We start from the raw sequence: 13,664 nt of genomic DNA, 5'->3' as shown, positions 1-13,664 counted from the left end.
GCCTCAAGGAAGCTAAATATAACCTGTCCAAGGTCATCTGGATGGAATTTGAATTCGAGTTTGTCTGTCTCCGGAGTGTGAGCTCTGACCTTGGGGACGACCTGACCTGTGCATCCAGGAGCCCCCGCAGTCGGAATGAGGCAGAGCCGGACATCCAGCCTACGTCTGTTGGATTCCATAACTTTGGAGGCATTCAAAATAATCAGCTCAACACCCCAGTTTCCAGATGGGGAAACTGAGGCTGCAAGAGGTCTTGCTGGGCCTCCCCTGAGAAGGGGGGGGGCAGCGTCTGGCACCTTCTAAGGCAGGATGGGTTCCCCCCCTCCACACCCTCGCCGGGGCTGCGCACAGCCTGGTCAGGAAGTCACAGAGAGCTGTGGGCAGGTTATGCAAGAGGCTGTCGCAGGGATATTGTTTTTCATTGCGATCACACTTCACTCAGGAAGTACCCACAGCTTCGGTGGGTGCCGAGGGAGGAGGTGTTGAGGCAGGTGTCAAGGGAGGGCCCCTCACTTCGGGCAGAAGACCCCTTGTGAACCCTGGGGCGCTCCGGAGACGGCCTGGCCAGGTTCATTCACTCAAAGTTCTCTGAGGGCCCCTCTGTGTCCCTGTGAGCTGGGCTCTGACCGAAGAGGTAGGGGCTCCATCCCTACCTTCCAGGATGTCCTGCCTCAGTGAGGAAGACCATACGGACTCTTACTTACCGAGGCTTTCTGTGTTCTCGTTTAAACCCCACAGTGCCCTAGGAAGAGATTGCTATTAATACCTCTCTGTTACAAGTGAGGAAACGGAGGCACGGAGTAATTCCGTCACCGGCCTGAGGTCACACAGCTGCTAAGTGGTGCAGCCAGCATTCCAAACCCAGGCCATCCGGCTGGAGTCCGAGTTCCCAACCGCTTGGCCATGCCATTCCGCCATAGCTGAGGCTGCGGTCACCGCTGTGCTGTGGCTCCGCCCTCAAGTCCCAGACCCCGCAGAGCACGCCACCCGGGCATCTGCCAGGCTCCAGGCTCCAGAACCATACAGCGAATGGAGTTTGCCTCCCGGCTTTCATCCTCCCTTTTGGAAGCCCAGCTCCGGCTGGGCTGTTCTCTCGTACAACCTTTGGTGGTTCCCCAGTACCTACGGGCCGGAGTCCGCCTGCCAATCTGGCCCTCGCGGGCACGTCCTGCTACCTCCCGTGGCTCCTGTATCCAAACCGGTCTGCGACCCAGCTGCGTCCCCTCTCTCGATTCCACCCCACCTGCCCCTGGCACCAAATACGGAAGACACGTCTCGCCGTGAAATCTCGGCCCGGCGCCCCAACTCCCAAACCTCCATCCTCCGCTTCCTCCTCCTCCTCCCCCTCCAGAAAGCCTTCCAGGACCACCCAGGACCAGGGCCTCTGTGTCCTCCAAGTTCCCACAGCGCTGACTTGTGAAGAGGGTTGGGGGTCAAGTCCCAGAAGGCTCACAAGAAACATCTCTGTGCGGAGAGAAGGATTTGTTCACCCGTTTGGCGGAGTCGTTTGAGCAGCAGGCCCGTCTAGAGCACCTACTGTGTGTCAGGGACTGTGCCGGGAGACACTGGGCTGGGAGAGGACAGGGATAGACGGTGCTGCTCCCGGGGAGTCCGGGCTAACCACAGAGGCCGGCCTGGGGTCGGGCAGTGGCTGAGGATGTGACCGTCGCTGGGACTGAGGGAAGCGTGGGGCGTGGGGCTCTAGTGCCCACGGCTTGGCACCTGGCCCGGAGGGTGGGCCTCCTCGACCTCCTGTGTGGAATGGGTTTCACGAGAGTACTTGTCCCAAAGATAGGTTGCAAAGATTAAGCCCGTTCATGGGTTTGTGGATTATTGAGCTCACACCGCATGTGCTGCTGGGCGCTGGGGACATAGCCCTGCCCTTGTGGAGGGACAAGAAAGGGAGCATGAGACAACTTTAGCCAGCGGTACCCGCTATAAAGACAAAAACCTCAGTGGTATGCGTAGGGCGCTCAGGGATGCGGCCAGGGCTTGGGGATTTGGTCCCCTTTGAAGGTCTGAGGGTGGGGTGAGAAATTCGGGGCCTGGTGTGAGAAGCGGTAATGGGGGCGTTTGTGGGTCTGGGGCAGAGGCCGCCTCTCTGCCGAATTCCCACCTCTGGGCCTCTAAGGACGAAGGGGCGAGATGCCGGAGGCAGTGTCCTAGGGGGCAGCCCTGCAGGCGCTGGGAGGGAGGCGGAGGGGCTGGGCCCCTGGTGACAAGTTGCCACGACCTCACGAGGGTGGGGGAACTGCGGGGGAACGGGGCCTGCAGGGGGTTTCCTTTGAGTGTGAGGGGGGAGGAGAGGGACTGAGCGCTTCGGGAACTTCACAGGGAAAACTTCCCCTGAACTTGTGGCGGTGGAGGGGGGCGGGGGAGGGCAGCGCGCCCTTCTGGGGAGGCCGAATGCACGGCCACCGTCAAGTTCTGAGTCTCCATTTATCGAGCACCTGCCACGTGCCACGTGCTGCGGGCTCCCAAACCCTGATCTTTACAGTATCCCTGCAAAAGGGACTTTTAAAAAAGATGATTGATTTATTTATTTTTGAGAAAGAGAGAGAGAGAGAATGGATGCAAATGGGGGAGGCACAGAAAGAAAGGGAGACACAGAATCCAAAGCAGGCTCCAGGCTCTGAGCTGTCAGCATAGAGCCCGATGCGGGGTTTGAACCCATGAACCATGAGAGCATGACATGAGCCGAAGCCGGAGGCTTAGCCATCTGAGCCACCCAGGAGCCCCAGGGTTTATTTTTATTTTTTATTTATTTATTTTCTGATGTTAAAAAAAATTTTTTTTAACGTTTATTTATTTTTGAGAGAGAGAGAGATAGAGCATGAGCAGGGGAGGGACAGAGAGAGAGGGAGACACAGAATCGGAAGCAGGCTCCAGGCTCTGAGCTGTCAGCACAGAGCCCGACAGGGGGCTCGAACTCATAAACCGTGAGATCATGACCTGAGCCGGAGCTGGATGCTTGACCGACCGAGCCACCCAGGCGCCCCTGTTTTTTGATATTTTAATTTATTTTTGAGACAGAGAGAAAGCACGGGCTGGGGAGGGGCAGAGAGAAAGAGAGACAGGATCCAAAGCCGGCTCTGCACTGACAGCAGAGAACCCGATGTGGGGCTGGAACTTACAAATCGCAAGATCATGATCTGAGCCGAGCCCCGCAGGTACCCCGTAAAGGGGACTTATTTATGCCCATTCCATAGATGAGGAAATGGAGACTCAAGGAGAAGAAGTGATTTGTCCAAGGTCAAGGTCACATGCCAGTAAATGGCCTGAGCTAGGACTTGAACCCAGGTCCAGGTGGTGGCCAAGTTGAAGCCTTCTTGGTGCTCGAAATTCCACCATTCATTCCCAGGAGCTGAAGTGTGCTGGGATCTCATTTGGGCACATGGCCGGAGCAGGGTCTCCGTGGGCTGCGGGGGAAGGGGCGTGAGAACTCTGCCCGGCACACAGTAGGCACTCAGTAAGTATGTACGGGGTGTGCAGGGAAGGCAGTGCGGGCCTGGGGGCGGTGAGGGACTCTGGCTCCCTGGGAGCGAGGTCCTACAGACAGCTCCACGTGCACGATGGAGTAGAGGTGGCCAAGTCACTGTCACCTAATTCAAGGAGCCCCCCGGCTCCTCAGCCAGGTACCCCTGTCCCTCCTGCAAGCTCTCTGCAGAGGGTGTACCCACACTGGGTCATCCCTGTCCGGCCCTGCCCAGCTCTGGCCAGTAGACGTGTCCACGTAAACATCCGAATGAGTGAAGATTGGGAAATTGTACCAGGGGAAAAATTCTTTCTTTCTTCCTCCTTTTGAGTTGGGGAAGGGAAAAGTTGCCGGGAAAATGAGGTCAGTGACTTGAGTGTTGCGTGCTCCTTGCTGATGAGCAAGGAGAGGTTTCACGTGCTGCGTTTCCCAAAGGAGAGGTGTCGTGTGCTGGGTGCCACCTCAGGGAGACAGGCACAGAGCGACCCGGTGTCCAGCCTGGCTGGGCACTGCACCCCTCCCCCCCAACCCCAGCCCTGTCGCTCCCTCCTCGCTCCCCGGCTGCTCCTGCTCTGAGCCAAGGTCTTGCAGGTGAGAAAAACGTGTGCCGGTTCTCCCGTCTGCAGGCCATCCGGGCTGGTGGCTCCCAAGCAGTGCGCTGACACGGCCGGAGGCAAACGGGGGACCCAGGGCAGGGCTGATACGCAGCAGGATTTGTGGCCCCCAGACCTCAGAGCCCCCTGCGGCCCCTCTCTCTCAGAGTACAGATGGGGAAACTGAGGCCTGGAGAGGCGAGCGATGTGTCCGAGGTCACAGGCCTCAGAACTAGAGCTCAGGGGCCACCTGGGTGGCTCAGTTGGTTGAGCGTCTGACTCTTGATTTCGGCTCAGGTCATGAACTCAGTGTTCTCGGGATGGAGTCCTGCCTCGGGCTCTGTGCTGACAGCTCGGAGCCTGCGTGGGATTCTCTCTCCCTCTCTCTCTCTGCCCCTTCCCTGCTTTTGCTTGTGCGTTCTGTCTCTCTCTCTCTCTCAAAACAAACTTAAAAAAAAAAAAAGAACTACAAGTCAGGTTTCTGGTGCCTTAAATAGTAAAACAAAAACCAAAATCCTTATAAATAAGGAAGTAAGTAAAATCTGGGGGGAGAAAAAACTACCAAACACAGAAAAAGTATAAGGAAAATAATAAACATTATGCGTGATCCCATCACCCGTTACCACTACTTCAAACATTTTGGTTTCTTTGCCTTCTAAGTAACTTTTAAAAACTATCTTCAGTGATTTCTTAACAAACCTAAACTTGCCAACCTATGGTTATAAGTGACGTGGCCATTTTTCATAGCCCTCCTCACACTGTTAAAATGGTCTCCATCCTACGATTATAAACGGTGAGCAATTCATGACTTGGACTGTTGGTATGAGTGCCAAGGACTTCACGTACCATTGCATTTACCCTTCATGACACCTTTTGGAGGCCAGTGTAGTTATTACTGCCGTTCTACAGATCAAGAAACAGGCTCAGAGAGGTGTAGTGACTTTTCCAAGGTCACACAGCCAATGAGTGGCAGAGTTGGGATCCAGACCCTGGCAAACTGAGAAAACTGAGTTCTCTCTCCATATAAGATTCCACTATAGGGGCACCTGGGTGGCTCAGTTGGTTAGGCAACTGACTTCAGCTCAGGTCATGATCTCTCGGTTCGTGGGTTCGAGCCCCGCGTCGGGCTCTGTGCTGACAGCTCAGAGCCTGGAGCCTACTTCAGATTCTGTGTCTCCCTATCTCTCTGCTCCTGCCCTGCTCACACTCTGTCTCTGTCTCTCTCTCAAAAATAAAAATAAACATTAAAAATAAGGCCCACAAAACTTGGAGATTCCACTACAATAAATAATTTTATGGCATATATATGTATATTATGTATATGTCCATATATATATACACACACACATGTTTGCTAATAAATATATATTTGCAAGTCTGTGGTTTAGCTCATTTTCTTTCTCTCCAATGCCAGACTTCCTGTAGAAAGGGCAAGAGACCCCTGTGGACTGGAGACATCTTGGAGGGCTTCAAGAAGAAGGTAGGGTTGGAGCAAAGCCCTGAAGAATGGCTCTGCCTCAAATGGGAAGGCATTGCATTTCAGTGTGAGAGCGTTTAAGCCCGCACTTCCTGGGGGTTCAGGTGGGAGCCCTCTGGGAAAGTACTTTGGAGGAAGCTTTGGGGAAAGGTGAGGTAAGGACAGGTTTAGGAAAGCGATTCTCCCCAGGAAAGGCCAAAGGAGATGTGCCAGGTAGGCCTTTGCCTCCTAGCTGGGCTCGTCTGAAGAGCTGGGGCCACCAAGTCGGTACAAGCTCCTGGTGATAGGGGAGATGGGCCTGGTAAGCCCACCTCTCCCTAAGGGTCAGGCTGGAGAAAGCCTTGTGTTCGGGACACCAGAAGAACCCCAAGTTCTCCGTCTTTGAAGTGGCGCCTCTTTAGAATGAATGGTACAACTCAACATAAGAGATCATTGCCTCGGGGTTCAGCAAATCCCTCAAAACTGACATTTTAGATTTTAATGATATTAGTCGTAAGATCGATTTGCTGTATGTTATGTGTTCACACTCTGTGTGCTGGCTGTGAGGGCTTGGACGAGCCACTTAAGATCGTATATTGGATCATCTCTTAAGACTACTAGGCTCTGGGGCGCCTGGGTGGCTCGGTCGGTTAAGCATCCGACTTTGGCTCAGGTCACGATCTCACGGTCTGTGAGTTCGATCCCCGCGTTGGGCTCTGTGCTGACAGCTCAGAGCCTGGAGCCTGCTTCGGATTCTGTGTCTCCCTCTCTCTCTGCCCCTTGCTTGCTCATGCTCTGCCTCTCTCTGTCTCAAAAATAAATAAAAACATTAAAAAAATTAAAAAAAAAAAAAGACTACTAGGCTGTGCCATTGAGCTTGCCTGGAGGAGATATGGCGGCGATCAGCTGAGAGCCCAGGGGGTAGAAGGGGCGAGTTAGGGAGGGGTGCTGATGCCTTTCACCTCTCCACGCCCGGAGGTCCAGAGAAAAATCAAACGGAAGATAGAAGGTGCTCTGCACAAATGAAGGATGCATCATGGTGGTGGGCGGGTTACACCAAATGGTGCAATGATATCAGGTTTTTTTCATATTCACCTATCAATTCAGTGCAAATCCCAGCTGGAGCTCAAAGAACGAAACGAGTGTGTTCTAAAATATATATGAAGAATGAAGGACCCTGTATACGAGCAAGGAGGACTCACTCTACCAGGAACTGAACAGTCTACAGAGCGCTACTGATGAAAACCATGGGGAACTATCCCAGGAGCAAGGCGGATGGAGGCGAAAAGACAGTCCAGCCACAGTGCCATGTGATCATGATCGGAGTTGACATCCTGGGATGGGAGAGGCTCTGGAGGAAAATGAAGTTGGGGCTCTAGATTTTATACACCACATATAATCTGGTTGTATTAAAGACCTTGGTGGGAGATGTAAAAAGCATAAAGTGAATGAGAACAGCCGTGGAAAAATATCTTTTTTTTTAAATTTTTTTTAACGTTTTATTTATTTTTGAGACAGAGAGAGACAGAGCATGAATGGGGGAGGGGCAGAGAGAGAGGGAGACACAGAATCGGAAGCAGGCTCCAGGCTCTGAGCCATCAGCCCAGAGCCCGACGCGGGGCTCGAACTCACGGACCGCGAGATCGTGACCTGAGCCGAAGTCGGACGCCCAACCGACTGAGCCACCCAGGCGCCCCAGAAAAATATCTTTTTATCCTACGGGTTGGGAGGGAACTTTTGATGAAGATCCAAATAGGTAGAAAAAAGAAAAAAAAGAAAAGAAAAGAAAAGAAAAGAAAGGAAAAGAAAAGAAAAGAAAAGAGAAAAAGAAAAGAAAGAAAAGAAAAGAAGAGAAAAGAAAAGAAAAGAAAAAAAAATCGGTCGATTTGATGATTACATTAAACTGAAGGATTTTTTTTCTTTTTAATAGCAAAGGGCACCATCAACCAGGACACCAGACCGAGGGCAGAATAAGAGAAATGTTTGTGATGTCTCAAATGACAAGGGATTAATATCTAGAATATACAAGGAATTATTGCAAAGCTGCAAGAAAAAGACAGGAAATAATAGAAATATGGTCAAAGGATGTGAATAGGCAGTTCACAGAAGGGGAAACCCAAGTGACTAACAAGTAATGAAGAGGTGCTCAAACCCACAAATATTCAGAGAAATGGAAATGAAGCGAGAGGCGGTCCCACATCACACCCATTGAATTGGCCCAAATCAGAATGGGACCCTCGTGACAGGGAGTGTGGCTGGGGTGGCCAGCCCGGGGGGGGAAAACGATTGGCAGCTTCAGGGAAATAGGCCCACAGCAACGCCCAGACCCGGCAGTCCCACCCCAGAGAGATCCCAGACCCCACGGACACCACAGGATTTTTGGACTGAGCTCACAGTGGTGGGGAGCGGGGCGGGAGCAGGGATTGGGGAAAAAAGAAAGCAAGTGTGGACTCTTGCATGGAAGAGCGTGATTCATCGAACCCCCTGCAGGTGAAGTTCAAACAAACAGAGCCTGGGAGAAGTCATGCAAAAAAGATTCCATTCACACCAGCTACCAAATTATAAAATCCCTGGGAATTATTTACAAAGCAGGGGATGGGGGGTGGGGAGGGGCCTCTCCAGGCCAGAGCGGCCCAGTCTGTAACGGGGTGGAGAACTCAGAGGGGACCCAGGGGAGGCAGGGAAACTGAGGCCAGGGTAAGGCGGGTCTGGAGAGATCAGGGAAGAAGGCAGCCATTGTGTCTTTAACTTTCACCAGAAAGTGGGGACGAGCTGGAAGCAGCTTCCCCAGGAGGAGGGGGGTTTGGAGAGGGGGGTGGGGGATGGGTGGCAGGTGGCGGGTTGGGGGCTAGTGGGTAGAGGAGTTAGGGGTTGAGGTTTGGGAGACTTGGGGGCACGCATGCCTCAAGCGAGAGGAATTTTGGCACGGCCAGGGCGAGGTTCTACCCTGAAAGCGGGTAGGAGAATTGAAAGCACTTTGAAAATATGAAGGGCTATAAAAGGAAACCCACTGACAAGATCAAAGGTCCTCGCACTTGTGGGCACGCGGGAGTCTCACATGCCGCTGGTGGGAGTGTAACCGGGTACAGCCCCTTGGGAGAGGAATCTGGCAGGACCTAGTGAAAATGAAAATGTGCAAACCCCACCATCTGGCAGTTCGACTTTCTAGGTTTAGGACCTAGGAGTCTAGGAGGCGCTCAATCCCGTGCTTCTGGGAGGCAGGCGCCAAGGATGGGCATCCCCAAGCAGGGATGGAGAAAAGTGCAGGCACCCAGGCGTCCCCTAGCAGGGAGCAGGGAGCAGGGAGCAGGGAGCAGGCTGTGGGGCAGGCTTGCGGGCCAGCACCACACAGCAGGTACAGAGGACGGGCCAGGTCTGAACTCATCAACATGGAAAGTTCTCAGAAACACGTCCGAGGGGAGGGGAAGCGATCAAGGGGCAGAGCGGCGAGCCTGGTTTTCTACCGTTTGTGTAAATGCAGAGGCATAGAGAACGATACTCTGTGTTGTTTGTTTAAACGAGAAGGCAGAAGACAGACTAGAGAGCCATGTAGGGCCACTCGGAGACTCAGAGTAACAGGTGCCTTTGGGGGGAAGGAGATGGGGTGAGAACTGGGCGGGGGAGTGTCAAGAAAGGCTTCGATTTTAATTATAAAATAAAATAACTTGAAGCAAAAATTAGTCAACAAATACGGAGAACCTGCTATTTATTTATTTTTTAATGTTTTTACTTATTTTTGAGACAGAGAGAGATAGAGCATGAGCCGGGGAGGGGCAGAGAGAGAGGGAGACGCAGAATCCAAAGCAGGCTCCAGGGTCTAAGCTGTCAGCACAGAGCCCAATGCAGGGCTCGAACTCACGGACTGTGAGATCATGACCTGAGCCGAAGTCGGCCGCTTAACCGACTGAGCCACCCAGGCGCCCCAAGAGCCTGCTATTTAAAGAAAGTATCTATCTAATGTCTGTGTTGCTATTCTAGGTGCTGGGGACCCAGGAGAGAACAAAAAAGGCGAGACCCCAGCCATCGTGGGAGAGACAGACAGACACTACACACACAGAAGTTCTAGAACTGCTAAGAAAAAAAGTGAAGCAGGTATTTTAGTTAGGGGGTCAGAGGAGCCTGTCTGAGGAGGTGACATTTGAGCAGAGGCTGGACTGAAGTCAGGAAGTGATTCATGCAGGTATCTGGAGGAAGGGTGATCCAGACAGAGAGGCCTGCAAGTGCAAAGGTCTGGTGGCAGGAGCGTGCTCTGTGCGCTCAGGCCGGGCCGGGAGGGCAGAGGGGTCAAGAGTTAAATGATATGATGTCAGAGAGGAATGAGGGCGGCCATTGGATGTTAACATTGGTCAGTTCCGGGTAGTGGAAGTATGGGTGTTTTGGATCCTCGGCTTTGAAAATTTTTTTTAATTAAAACAAAAAATCTGAAAATGAAGACGATGTAAGGTAAAAAGATAGATGGGTGTTGGGGCGCCTGGGTGGCTCAGTCGGTTGAGCGTCGGACTTCGGCTCAGGTCATGATCTCACATTGGTGGGTGCGAGTCCCGCGTCGGGCCCTGTGCTGACAGCTCAGAGCCTGGAGCCTGCTTCGGATTCTGGGTCTCGGGAAAATCAGAATCCTCAAATGTCAGGACACCGGCAGGGACTCGGTCCTAGTCCACAGAAGGCAGAGGAGCCAGGTGGTCATGCTGTGGCTGCCCCTTCCCCACCCAGGGCACGCCCGGTCCTCAGCCACGCGTCCTTTCTTGCAGAGGCCACACGGGAGCTCCCGCTCGCTGGGCCCCAGGCGGCCACCGTCAGGCAGAGCTGGCCGTGAGGATGAGATCAGCCTCTCTCCCCTGACTCTCAGCTGGCCCCACTTGACTTGGCTGAGAAACTGAGGGTCTTCAGGTGGTTGGGGGCTGACTTGGGGGCTGGTTCTTGAGAAGAGGCAACCTAGAACAGGGAGGTTGGGGCAGAATGGTGGGGGTGGGGTGCGGGAGGAGGACTGGAGGCCCTCTTGACTCCACTTCCCCAATTGCCTGGGGTCCTCTCTGAGGGTCGGGGGGAAGGGAGATCTGCACTCCTCGGCCCTCCTCTTCTTTGGAAGGAAATGGGGACGGGGGCTGGCTGCTTAACACGACCAGGTTAGCCTGAGGTGTGGCCCTGGGATGGTGGAAGGGCCAGGGGAGGTACAGATGAAGAAGACAGTTTCAGGGCTGTGGCTAACACTGTGTTACTTCCTGTTCGTGATTTTAGGACGTGAGTCATCCAGGGGCTGGCCCAGGGCATTTAGGGTGCTGAGATAAGCAGGACAGTGGAGCAAGAGAAGGTTGCCTGCTCTGGCTGTGGGCCAAGCTGGGTGGGGATGGGGAGGCGGGCAGGGTGGGGGGGGGGGGGAGGGTCAGGCTGCGCGAGCAGCTCCTGCGAGACAAGATCCCACTGGGCGCCCAGACCAGGTGAGAAGGTACTGGCTTTGTGGCTGGTTCTGAGACCTCCCCACAGCGTGAACTGCCGTTGCCAACCCAACCACAGCTATGCCTTCCAGACCGCCCTTAGCCACAACACCTGCTGCAGCTAAGCCCTCTCTGCACAGGGTTTCCCAAAAGATAATCCATTAGTCACCTGCGGGCACATTAAAAAGCCAGATCATCAGGCCCTCAACAGACACGGGAGTGGGGCCCAGGAATCTGCACATTTAACAAGATGACTCTGATGCTGGCTAAAGCTGGAGAGCCATATTCCTCCAAACGCCTGGCATGTAGCAGGTGTTCAGGAAATACCGGCAGACAGACTGGCTGTTCTTGGGCCCGATGCCTTCCACCACACCTGCTTGCAAAGCACAATCATCAGCTCATTGGGGTGAGATGGTGGAGGGCCCTCTGAGAGCTATGGGCTGCACTGGGAAGGGAGGAAAGGCTCCAGGGAGCCCCAGGCCAAGGGTATATACTGTGCGTGCAGCCCCTGGGTTGGGGACCAGAGGGCCACAGTCCTACCTGCTGGAACCTGCTGATTCCCCATGAACGAGGAGCAAAAACAGTGGGCTGTGGGACTTTGGGGTCTGAGACATGCACGGCCTGGGAGACCACGTTGAGTGGGTAGGGCCTGGGAGGGAGTGGGACGGACTAGATTCCTGGGTCTTGACCCTGACATCCACTCACTCACTCACGTCTTGGCCCCTGTGCTGTGCAGCTTTACTGAGCCCCTCCCTCTGGGGAAATAGCAGGGACCATGACCAAGTGCCTCTGCCCTCAAAGACCACACAGTCCAGCGGCGTGAGAAGCAGCCGGCTGAGCACTTGCTTGGCAAACTAACTCAGTGGGAGCCCACTGTTGCCTTCACTAGCTGTACAAGCTTCCTACGAGGCTTGGCCCCTCCGCTGCAAGACCATGTCTGTAAGTCGTCTGGCCCCGAGCAGACTTCCAATAACCGCTAGTCTCGCAATTACTAACAGAGGAGAGGGGATGTGAGCAGCTAACCATACGGAGGTGAGGGTTCTGCTAAAGGTCTGCAAAAGTACCAACCCCTGCCTTGGCTGGTGGGGTGTGGTTAAGGGCAAGTTTCACAAAGGAGAGGGAGTCGGTGATCACCAAGCAGATGGAAGGGGAAGCCGTCCCAGGCAGAGGAACCCGGGGCAAAGGTACGGAGGTGGGGACTCAAGGTTATTCAGGGAGTCCAGGGTGGTTAACGTATGGGGCTGGGGGGGATCTGCCTGGCGCACAGTGTGGGCCAGGACGTGAAGGCCTCCAGCATCTCACCGAGGAGGCTGAGCTCGATTCAGAAGGCTGCGGGGAGCCACGGGCTAGGGCACGGAGGGCCCTAGGGGTTCTCCGTGTTGGCACTCTCCACATTTCGGGCTGGATAATTCTCTGCTGTGGGGGCTGTCCTGTGTATCATAGGATATTTAGCAGCATCCTGGCCTCTACCCCACGAGAGGCCAGTAACACCACTCTGCCCCCTGAATTGTGACAATCCCAAATGTCTCCAGACACGGATAGATGTCCCTTGCAGGGCAGGGGGCAAAATCGCCCCTTGATTTTCAAACCACCGGACCAGGGGGAAATGGCATGACTGCCTTATGCTTTTGGGAGCTGGCCCTGACCACACCACGGAGCACAGATTAGAGGGACAGAACCTGAAGGCCAGAGGACCAGTTGGGAGATCACTAGAGCATCATGAGTGAGAAATGGCCATGGCCAAAGAGACGGCTGGGCTGTGGGGCAGGAGGAAAGGAGCCAGGGATCCAGACCAAGGCAGAGTGTTAAGGGGACTCTCTGTGCATTTGCTGAGTTTTAGCAGATTTCCCAATGGCAGGTACACAGTGGTGGGTGCCAAGACCAAATCCCATCTTGGAGAGAGAGAGAGTCCGGGGCCACCCGCGCAGGTGTGCTGACACTGAATGATGAATGGTTCACCCAGAATTTGCCATTGCCCATCCCTAGCCTAAAGAAGGCATTGGGTCTGGAGAAGCCAAGAGAAGAGATTTGGGGAAGGGTGTCGCCATTGTACTGAGCGCCCCCTGCTGCTTCTTGGGGGAGGGGGTGCTTCCCTTGATCTCCGGCAAAGCAGGAGGGGCTGCAAAGGACCACTCCGACAGCTGGATGTCCAAGGAGTTTAGGGCCCACAAGACTGACAGGAGATTCTCGCCTGCTTTGTGCCCTCCTGAGTGCCCAGCACCCCAGGGCTGGCCCCACAGATGCTCGATAAAAGTGTGTGACCTGAGTTAGAGCCTGAGGCTAGATGGGCCTGAGGTGACTGCGCCTTTTTCCTTGGACCGGTGCCAGCTGGTGGCCTGTGTTCAGCCACGGGCCCCACCAGGCCCCTGCGCGGCTCTCTATGGCAGTGGGCTGACCCCACAAACTAAATTTCCCAGGCTCCCTTGTCAAATGTTTTCCGTCTTAGGTTCGGCCAGTGGGAGGCACTGGTGGGAGACGAGGGCACGAAAGGAAGGGAGAAGCCAGGATATTTCCCTTCATTGTGCTTCACATGGTGTCTCCTGCAGTGGCTCTGTCTCCTCCGTGGTTCCAGATTCCCCCAGACGCCCCGGCTCCTGGCTCTGGTGGTGCCGTCTTCAGCCACAGGGGTGGTGGCAGCATCTTGTAGTTGTTAATCTTAGGGTTATCTCCCCTTCTTCTAATTGTCCTTTTAATTCCTTTAACACGTG

The sequence above is a fragment of the Panthera onca genome, chromosome C1 (genome assembly GCF_046562875.1).
Source record: "Panthera onca isolate mPanOnc1 chromosome C1, mPanOnc1 haplotype 2, whole genome shotgun sequence".
NCBI lineage: Eukaryota > Metazoa > Chordata > Mammalia > Carnivora > Felidae > Panthera > Panthera onca.
Note: the sequence above shows the minus strand (reverse complement) of the source record.